The sequence below is a fragment of the Penaeus monodon genome, unplaced genomic scaffold (assembly GCF_015228065.2).
Source record: "Penaeus monodon isolate SGIC_2016 unplaced genomic scaffold, NSTDA_Pmon_1 PmonScaffold_12073, whole genome shotgun sequence".
In the NCBI taxonomy this organism is placed as follows: Eukaryota; Metazoa; Arthropoda; class Malacostraca; order Decapoda; family Penaeidae; genus Penaeus; species Penaeus monodon.
Window position 1 is genome coordinate 1 of NW_023640905.1, and position 10,925 is coordinate 10,925.

The window sequence follows — 10,925 nt, forward strand, 5'->3', positions numbered from 1 at the left end:
GAGAAACCACCAAGAAAATACAGCTCGACATAGCACTAAAATAAGGATATATTTGGACAGTTCCTGCACTATGCTCAACACCCGGTGTTTAGCGCTTGGACTTCTTCTTCTGCTTCCTTCGCTGCTCTTCCTCGTCTCCTCGTAGCTTGGGGAATAGAGCGGGAGGTCGGGCTGTAGCCGGGGGTGTGGGCTGTACGTAGGACTGGTGGGCTGTACTTGGGGCTGGAAGGGCTGTACGTCGGGGAGGTTGGCGAGTACTGGGACTCGATGGACTGTATTGAGGACTGGAGGGACTGTACGTGGGCGAGGTCGGGGAGTACTTGGGTGAGGAGGGCGAGTAGTTGGGTGAGGTGGGGGAATATTTGGGGGAGGAAGGCGAGTAGGACGGGGAGGTGGGGGAATATGTGGGGCTCGTTGGGGAATACTTCGGAGAGCTGGGGGAATAGGAGGGTGAACCCGGAGAATAGGTGGGGCTGGTTGGGGAATATTTGGGGCTGGTTGGGGAATATTTGGGGAGAGGAAGGCGAGTAGGAGGGTGATGCTGGGGAGTATTGGGGTGAGCTGGGGGGAATATGAAGGACTGGTGGGGGAGTAGGAGGAGATGTAGGGGAATATCCAGGTGAGGATGGGGAATAGTTGGGAGCATAGCTCGGGATGTAGGGGAATATGAGGGGCTGGTAGGGGAGTATGAGGGGGACGTGGTGAATAAGAGGGGCTGGTAGGAGAATAGGACGGGGAAGTTGGACTGAAACTTGGAGGGGTTTGGGGGAAATATGAGGGACTTGTTGGGGAATAGGAGGGAAGAGGTTGGGAGTAGGGGGGTGATGTGGGAGAATAGGAAGGAGATGTAGGGAATATGAAGGTGATGTCGGGGAGTAGGATGGTGAGGTTGGGGAGTAAGAAGGAGATGTGGGGCTGTATGATGGGAGGTTGGGAATAGGAGGACTGGTCGGGGAGTATTGTGGGGAAGTCGGTGAGTACTGTGGGTGGTTGGACTGTATGTGGGGGAAGTCGGGGAGTACCCGGAGACGCCGGCGTCATGCTTGGCGACGTGGGCTGATACGCCGGAGAGGATGGCGAGTAGGATGGCGAGAGAGCCGTAGCAGGGCTTGGGAAGTATGGGCTCATACCCCTGGGGACCCCGGACTTCCAGGCTGAGGCGACCAAGCTGGAGAATACCCAGGTGACAAGCCTGTTGTCTCGCGGCTGCTGCAGGAGAGGAAAGCCGGTCCTCCTGGAGTCATGCCACTTCCTACACCAGGTGTCCAAGCACCATACGGTGACATGGATGGGGTCGCTCCTGAAGCCCATGGGTCTGGGCTGGGGTCATACCAGACGATGGTGATGCAGCACGAAGATGCCTCCAAACCCCTCATCATGCCTGCTCCCGGCATAGGAATCTCCATTCCCATCTTGCACTTCTCGTCATCCAACACGAGATCGAACGAGCCAGAGCCGATCTTCGGCAGCTGTCCCAGCTGATGTTTTTCAGACACGCCTCGAACGGGGTCAACCTCGGCACACGAAGCAGCCTCCATCAACACGTCAACAGACTCTTCGAAGGAGCACTTCATCAGGGCTCCAGTGTCTTGTCTTTTGATGCCGTGACGGGTGATAGCCATAAGATGGCCCTTGCTTGTCATAACATCACAAAGCAAAGCGAGATGACGGTAGTTCACGTACAGACCATAGAACATAAGCACAGCATTATCTCCTTCTCAATACACTTTCGCACGGCCTCAATACCAAGGACCTCAAATACTTCCAAGATATCGTTGGAGGATGTTCTTACTGGATCGACATCACGTTCTGAGAGTACCTTCATGAGTGCAGTTCCTTTCAGTTTCCAACAGCCATTCTGCAATTGCCTTAAACTCACCTTGATCATTTACAATGATTCGTTTCTTTCATCAGTCTGAGGCAAGTGCATATACACTTTGGTGATAGCTTCAATGCCTTGGAGAGTCAAATCATTAAGCATGTTGGCTTCAATGCATCTCAAGAATGTGTCATCCTCCATTTTGTCCACCTGTTTATGGAAAAGCATTTGTCAATAATTTTTTTTTTTTTCATAAAATTCAATTCATTTTTCTTATGTATGTATGGTTGTTAGAATTTAAAAGATAAAAATCTTGTAAATTACTGACCTGTTCCTCAGCATCATCAGCTAATTTATCATCACCAACAATAATACGGATACGGAGTACAAGCTTCTCAGCATTGTCGTCATTGAAGATGCAATTCAAGTCATCTCCAAAACCTGAATTGATCTTTTGGGAGATCTGTTCCATGGTCAATTTCTTATCTGGAACCAATATCACATACCAATGAGAAATATGAAATTAATATATAATTAAAACAAGTACTTAGGAACTGCAATTTTTCATGATAGTTTGTTTCTTCCTCACCATCATACTTTCACTGATCTCCCTTTTTTATAGCAAGCAAGCATGCCAATCCGTCCTAACTTTACCTGTCATTTTCTTGCGGTCAAGTTCAATACGTAGCAGCCATGGGGAAATTCTAGAGACATCAAAGTCAGGCATCTCATAATACACATTAACAAATTCTTGATCCTCTGTAATGCATGTGTTTTGTGGGTCTGGGTCATAGTAGATGGCAGTGTTGGATGTCACCTGAATATGAGATAATAAAGAAATAAGTAACTGTGGTTGCTTATTTACATAAATTAACATGCAACTTGTTATTCTGATATTTATTCCACTGATCTCTTAACTCTAAAAAGATATGCCATACAATACACACCTTGCGTAATGTTGTGTGTTCCAGTCGACAAAGGACATTTTTGGCTTTCTCAGCATCTCGGGCAGAAGCTCCCACCAAGAACACAGTGAGGGATGGAGCCTTAGGTTTTTTACTAATGTTGATAATTTCCTTCAGCCTGGGTACACCAAGGGTTACATTCTTGGAGGACACACCAGCAAAATGGAAAGTGTTCAGTGTCATCTGAGTGGCAGGTTCACCAAGGGACTGTGCAGCCAGTGCTCCGACCATCTCTCCAGGATTGGCCTGGTTGGAATTTAGAAAAAAAACAAAAACATTAGAAACCTCCCATTTCATATTTTTCATCATTCATCAAAAAAAATTCAAGATGCTTAAGAGCAAATTATATACTTACAATTGCTGATGAAATCTAGTCTCAATTTCACCAACAAGCCGTTGAAGGATTCAGAGGTTAGTTTATATTCTTCTGCAACCTTCTTAGTGCACAGTGTTGATCGCACTAAGCACTGGAAAAGGAAGGTAGCGTTCTCGTTGGCCTGCAGACTGATACGATCTTCACCCGTCACAATGTTACACTTTGCCAACTTTCCTCACACCCTTTAACTACCCTTACTGGTTTAAGTCAGTTGGTGTGCGCTTATTGATGTGGAAAATCTTCTGTACATTCCAAATCATTCTTTCCAAATTGCATGGCAACACCACCTGTAAAGAGATGTCAACATGATTAGTAACAATCAATAATCCTTACTTCAGCCATATGAACATAACACCAAGCAAGCAGTTTTTTTCATTATTTACACTGAACACCCACCTTTGTGTCTCCCTTAGGGAACACCTGCCGAAGACCAACTCTGTCTTCTTGGAGTTTTTGCCATTCTTCTTCAAGAACATTGATGGCAACTGGGGACCCAATTAGCTCACGGACAACCTCTTCGTTGAATAGTCGCCGCAAGTACTTTCATTGGTCAATCAAATCTGTATTTGTCTTCAAAACGTCTGTTTGAGAGTTTTAACTGTAGCATCTTCGGGAAATTTCTACATATTCACCTGCCAGGCCGTCTTCACCATACCTCAGCTGAATCACCTGACTCACACTGTTTCTTACTGTTCCATCATAGTTGACCATCACGCTCTCCATAGCTTTTATCAAACGTCGCTGAATGTATCCTGTCTCAGCAGTCTTTACGGCAGTATCAATCAGACCCTCTCGACCACCCATAGCATGGAAGTAGAACTCTGATGGTGTCAGACCAGCAAGATATGAATTCTCCACGAAACCTCTGGATTCAGGACCATAATCATCCCTTTATGAAATGTGGCAAGGTCCTTTTACGGAAACCAAACGGAATTCTTTACCTTCAACGTTCTGTTGACCTACACAGGCAATAACCTGAGAAATATTAATGTTGGATCCCTTTGACCCTGACACTACCATAGCCTTTAGATTGTTGTATTCTGTGAGCGACCCTTCTTGGCCGATCCTCCAGTTTTTGTCTCGAGCATCATTCAGAATCCTGTTTACTTGGTTCTCGAAAGTCTGCCTCAAAGTATTACCTGGGGTTGGGTCAAGCTCGTCATTATGGGCTTTGTGAATCACCTCTATTACATCTTCCTTGGCTTGCGGATGGTGTCCTGAATAATTCTGTAGGTCGCAGGATCAGAAATGGTGTCTCCAATGCCAATGCTCATGCCCTCTAGAAGTAGCCAGTTGTTGATGACAGTCTGAATGTTACCATAGAATCTTCCTGCAATTTCAGTCCCAATTCCATCAACAACGTGCAACATAGAACCAGATGAGGCTCCAAGGGTTTCTTGCATAAAATACCCATCACTAGCTCTCCGTGCCCACCAATACCTGAATGATAAAATTTATTATTATAACTTTCTTTTACCAAATCAGTCAACAGGTAATCAATTTTTATAAATATAAATATCTAAAGATTACAAAAAATTATAATGACATATAAATCAGAACCAACTAACATATTTCCTTTAAACCAGAATTCTATCTTAACTCCCCATACACCCTCAGTGCTTACCTTGGTGTCACCTGGGATATCCATTGTATGGTCCATCGTCTCATCATAGGGTGAGTTGAGTGAGTCTGATTAGGTTTAGGTTTCCAGAATGATGAGTGAAAGAGCTGCTTGCCGGTCCACGTGGTCGTGGTTTCAGATGCAGGCTGGGGCATGCGACCGTCCCAGATGGGCAAGAACATGAGCAAGTTCATCATCTCAGACTGTAACAAGACACTCATTAGCAATTTTGGGAAATATTCTTATGGCAAAATAAAACAAGTCAATGTAGACTTATGAAAGAAAAAAAAAAAAAAATTTACTCTTCCTGCTAATATTTTTGGTATACTATGTACTTCCTTAATGATAATCACTAATAGAAAACATACTTTTGTTTCCAAACAATAGTTTCCTCTATTTCAAATTATGGCCTGATAACAACACACAAAATGTCTGCGGTCATATTATCCCATAACAATCAAGCACTCACAAAGATATGCTACAATTGCCACAAACATGTTACAATTACAAAAAAAGGCATTTTTTATTTCCTTATCTCTCTTTACTGTAGCAAGTCACATCGCTTGTCACATACTTTCCGGGAAAAAATTCATCTTTTATAGGATAATAGGCACATTAGGTAAGGTAAATATTTCCCTTTACTTATTTAAGCAGCTACCATTTCCCCATCTTAATATTTGCTCCTGGAAAGTAACTTGTCAAACATATTTTAACCAACCAAAAACATTAACAATATCAAATTTTCACCTTCTCTAGGAAAAAATCGCGTTTAGTCATCTTTCTGACAGCGGTAAATGTTCCTGCACATACCCATGACAGGTTTGTTGGCCTGTGGGGTGATGATCATGCGAGGGTTTACGTGAAGGTTTTCAATCTCTGCTCTCGTTTCCATGCTCTGCGGCACGTGAAGATTCATCTCATTCCCGTCAAAACAGCGTTGTAAGGTGACGTTACCGACAAATTCATTCGGAAAGTGGACCATGGTAGCACCTATTTTGAAAAACCTTTATCAGTATGAGCAAAATTTAGAAGTACTCTAGAAATAAAAAAACTTAACTTGCATCCATTACATCTCAACCTTAAATTTAACATATAAAGAACTAATAAGAAATATAAACAGTTAAAAGACCTTTACTCTGTGGCCCATCATAGACATTTATGCAGAGTTGGCTGTCGGTTGAAATAACCAAATCAAACCCTCTGTGATATGCCTTTCCCCCTTGTGCCACACTGCAGATGGAGATCAGAGGGGTTGGGGTGATACATCAGGTCAATACGTGCTCCATTGGCACGGACAAAGTATTTGGCACCAGGATATTGGTTGTTTCCTCTCTTTACAAGTTCCATCATTCTGAAAGATTATTCTTGTTTATTATATATGTCATTAACCCTTTCCCCAAGGGTGGCATGTACATTCATGCCATGGCATGCCTGCACTATCTGCTGGTGGCATGTAGTAACATGCCATGAGTTTTTTTGTTTTTTTTACAATTACGGCAAAATATTATTTTTTTGCCACTGAAAATGTGTTTAAAAGTAGTTTTAACACTTTCTCTTTTTTTCCTATACTATGCATTTAATAAAGGGTTTTTCGGGCTTCCGAGGTTAATGTAAAAAAATTACGTCAGTAATCGACTACATTGGCCAGAGATATTTGTACATTCACGAAGTGATGATGTAAAACCACATGAATATATATATGATTTGGTAAAAAAAAAATCATGTAATTATAAAAACACTGAACATAAAAATCTATATGGAAGTGATAATATAAACCTTTTGAAACTAAAGTTTATCTTATAAAATAACTTGGGGGGGGGGGGGGGGGGGAATACAACAATGCTTACGGTTTGAACTCCATGATACCACACATGCTTTTTTTATTCAGACTACAGAGAAATAATGATCAACTTTTAGAGTCTATATAACAACAAAAACATCCTAGTCTTGATTTATCAGGAAATATGGGAAATAGAGACCTTAGAAAATAATAATAATGAAAATACAACAAGCTCTTTGTATTACGAAGAAAGGCAAGGAATGATGGTATTGGGCATGAGCAGTCGCGCATGCTAGGGTGATGATATGAGCCCCCAGCAGCGGGGCCTGGGCCACTATGAATACTACCCGTTGGGAGAGGGTTAAATAGCAAAATGATGCTTCACAAATGTAGGCATGAAACAATTTAATTTTATAGAAAAAGATTCACTTCTCTTATACAAGTTCTCAATCTACAAATAATTACAATAAGATGAATAAATATTTAATTAAAATATAAAATATATAAACAAGACAAAATCACTCACTTGGTCATGTTGAATGGTGTGACAATTTCAGGATAGGTGAGATTCGAGCAATTGACCGGGGGCGCCAACCTGATCAATGCCAGATTGGGGTCAGCTGTGATGACAGTTCGTGCAGAGAAGTCCCACGTTACCCATGAGGTTGCCTCGAACTTCCTTCCTTACCCTTCAACCTGGCCTTTATGGGTTTGAGTGGCCTTCCAGACTTCTGCAGGCTCTTGGCAATCCAGGGATGTCATTGTCTGTCAGGTAGCCACATGGAACTGTAGCATCTTCAGGTTCTCAAAAATGATATGGGCAGCAGCACCAGCCCGTTCATTGCGGATAAGCTCATTGTTTGCCCGATGATATCTGCCAGTTTGTGCGTTAAACATCCTGGTTACGAGCAGACCCATGCATTACTACAGCTGGGCGTACAGGCAGTGGTGGTACAGGTAAAACAGTCAAGATCATCCAGTCAGGGCGAGCATACTTGGGATCCATACCAAGCAAGTAGCATTCCTTCATCTGTAAAAGGAGTATTTATGTGAATAAAAGGAATGCATCTTTCTAAAAGAAAGAAAAATAATAATTAATAAATAAAATAAAAATATTCCAACCTACTATTTTCAGCTTAAACAAAGACAGAAAAAAAAACTTATCACATCCCATTCTATACAGGTATAACCCTGATACGCAGTTCATAGATATGCAAGCAGTCACTTGAAAATACAAGTAATATTTTTGCAACCTTCAATTTGCCTTGTCATAAAATACCCCAGTGAACATTAGCAAATTCAGTTGGCTAGGTACTGCTCCCATAAATTTTTGGTCAAAATTAATTAGAAGTTAATCACCAGAACAAAAGCTAGTTTCAAAGAAGGCAAATTTTTTTTTATACAAATACATCCTGCTAAAAACACTCTTATGTTTTATATACTGAACAATGCTATGCAATTCAAAATTATACCACAAAGGTAATGATAGACAGGTTAGGAACTTTAGTGCATGCTACTATATCACACACTTAACCATTAGTAATTACTCATGGATAAAATCAAATAAGCATTAACTTTAGCTTTTCAACTTTAAAGTAGTGTTAATAAGGAAATATGATTTGGAAACTGCAGAATTATTAGGGTACATTTGAAATGACACATATCCTACAACTTAACCCCTTTGATCCAGATGATAAGACCATCACGTTATGAAAAAATTTGGCTTGAGGTTGGGCGATGTGAACATGCCATCATGGGAAAAAACTGTGGGGCAGGTGATGCAAACTTGCCCTCATCAGGCTGAAGGCCGGGGTGATGGGAAATACTTGCCATGAGTGCTCGAATCTCTTGGAATAGTAATTAGACTCTTGGTGATTTTGCATTATTCCTATCGATAAACAAGTGTGGAATGTAATGCCCATCAGCCATAACTGGAAAAGAACGGTTTCCATGGAGGATGCCATTTCCATACTCAGCATCATATTCTGGCACCATGACCAGAGGGCAGGTTGTATTACAAAAAATTGGTTATGAAAAAATAAAAATGGCACAATAACAATATTAAATATCTTATTTTTCTTACACTGAGTTGTAGACTACCTAGAGATATGATATGAGTCTGTGCAGTCTATTAGCATATGGATAATGGAAATCAAATGACAATATGGACACTGGTAATGGCAAAAAAGCTAAAGATGCTTATGTATTAACAGAGAATATAACACTGTAAATAGGAGGCATAGTCTTGTCACCGCACACGAGTGCTCGCATGCGCCTGGCCTACAAGCCGCGCACCCGGCAGAGCAGTCACTAATGTAAGCCTAATGCCTGAATTTTTTTGTCATGTGATTGCCATGATGCAACCAGATCGAAGGGGATAATCCATACAAAAACAAAAAGCTTAAACATTTATAAAAAGAAACGGGTTACAAAAAAATAAATAAATAAATAAATAAATAAATAAATAAATAAACAAACCAAATAAATAAATAAACAAATAAATAAATAAACAAATAAAGATAATAAAAAAATATAAATAAACAAAAGCTGGAAATTCGAAGTCAGTGCAGAGAGCAAGACTGCTCACGCACAAGGAGAGTGGTGTTAACTCAAGATGAGAAGAAACTGCCAAGTACCAGGAATGATGTAAGACCAAGAGAGTTATTTGGTGATATCCAAGTGCTCCTTCAGTGAAAGAATGTTTTTATTACACAATTTTAATAATAAATAACTAATTGAAGTATCTGAGAAAATTATGCTTAATACTTCCTGAGCATGAATAATAATAAATGCTTACATATGTTGAAATTTCTTTAATAGAGAAGAAAAGGTTTAACTTTTGTCCATGAAATTTTTCTCATTCCAACTATGAGAAAAAAATTATCCAAATAAGTAAATGCTTAAATCCACTGACCTGTAATGTGTTTGAAAATCTCATAAACCCGCTCAGCACTCAGGGTCGCTTCTTCTCTGTGTATCTTCATTGGTATGCTTCCACTCAGCAATCAATTCAAGGGCCCAAATTTTCTTAATATTGGGCTGGTAGCGGCCACAACCTCCATGGCCTGCCCCTTTCTTCAGAGCGCCAGGATCATCGGGGTCCTTGCCCACATCAATCTCATCTCCTCCCTCACAAATCATTTTGCCTTTGCACGGTTGTAAACATGCTGAAGACGCTTGCGGGGTTGACCCTTTGACTTAGTGACAATTTTTCTCTGATTTTAGGGTATTGCTGTGGAGGAAATATAACATGGATTACTAAAATTCTAAAGGTTATATACTACTGTCTTTTTAAAACAGTTTCCCATATGATAATCTAATAATCTAGGACATTTTTTTATCAGAAGCTATCTAACTAATCCACACCTTATTATCCTATTTAGAATAACGCAGTTGGGGACTTACTGCATTGAAAGAAGTTTACTGCAGTAAAAACAAACACAACGCAAAATTTTCATTGTTTTAGTCAAGATCCAACAGATAGACGGGTTTTTGCCAAGTCCAAGTGTCCAAAATCCCCTGGACAATCTGTCATGTTCCCAGCACATGTTGTACAACGTGTATTCTATCCAGGCAGCCCTGACGAGGATCCATCAAGCCCCCAACTTTGGCCGACCATTTCTAAACTTCTGCTATTTGATACCTCCCTCAGTAGCTGACATTCGACGCTGTGGAAAAAAAAGGAAAAAAATTAAAAAAGACCCTGACTGGATGGCTCACAATACTGATCATTCCACTCATTGATACAATTTTTTTAGCAGGTGAAGCTTTGTGAAAAAAATTTAGTAATAAAAATCCAAGTGCTTACAATTTCATCTGGACTCAGAATGCCCAAAATGTATCCTGCGGACAGTCCGCAGGGGAGCTTTGCTTTCCATCGCATCTTGGAGATGGCTTTCAGTTCGTGAGGTCCAAAAACCCGCAAATCTCCTGAAATGTGAATCAATTTAAATTTTCTTGCCTTTTCCAGTATCAACTGGTTACCTGCATGTAAATTCTTTACCTACCCATTTAGCTAAACAAACAAAACAATCTAAAGGGAAACAAGGTTCCAATAAAAGATTAAATTTAGGAAAGAAGGAAGAGAAGAAAAGAAGAAAGAAGGGCAAGAAGAAGAAGAAAAAAGAGAAGAACAAAAGAAGAGAAGCAAGAAGAAGAGAAAGAGAAAAGAAAAAAGAAGAAAGAATCGAAGAAGGACAAAAAAAAGAAGAGAGAAGAAGAAGGACAAGAGAAGAAAGAGAGAAGAGAAGGACAAGAGAAGAAGAAGAGAAAGAGAAGGACAAAAGAAGAAAGAAGAAAAGAAGAAGGACAAAGATAAGAGAGAGAAGAAAAGACAAAAAAGAAAAGAGAAAGAGACAATAGTA

The 10,925-nt window shown here is 40.6% G+C and overlaps 1 pseudogene; it reads right to left on the reverse strand.

The window, feature by feature from the left end:
- Positions 1-52: 52 nt before the first annotated feature.
- LOC119569002 lies at positions 53-10,491 on the reverse strand (annotated as a pseudogene).
- Positions 10,492-10,925: the final 434 nt, after the last annotated feature.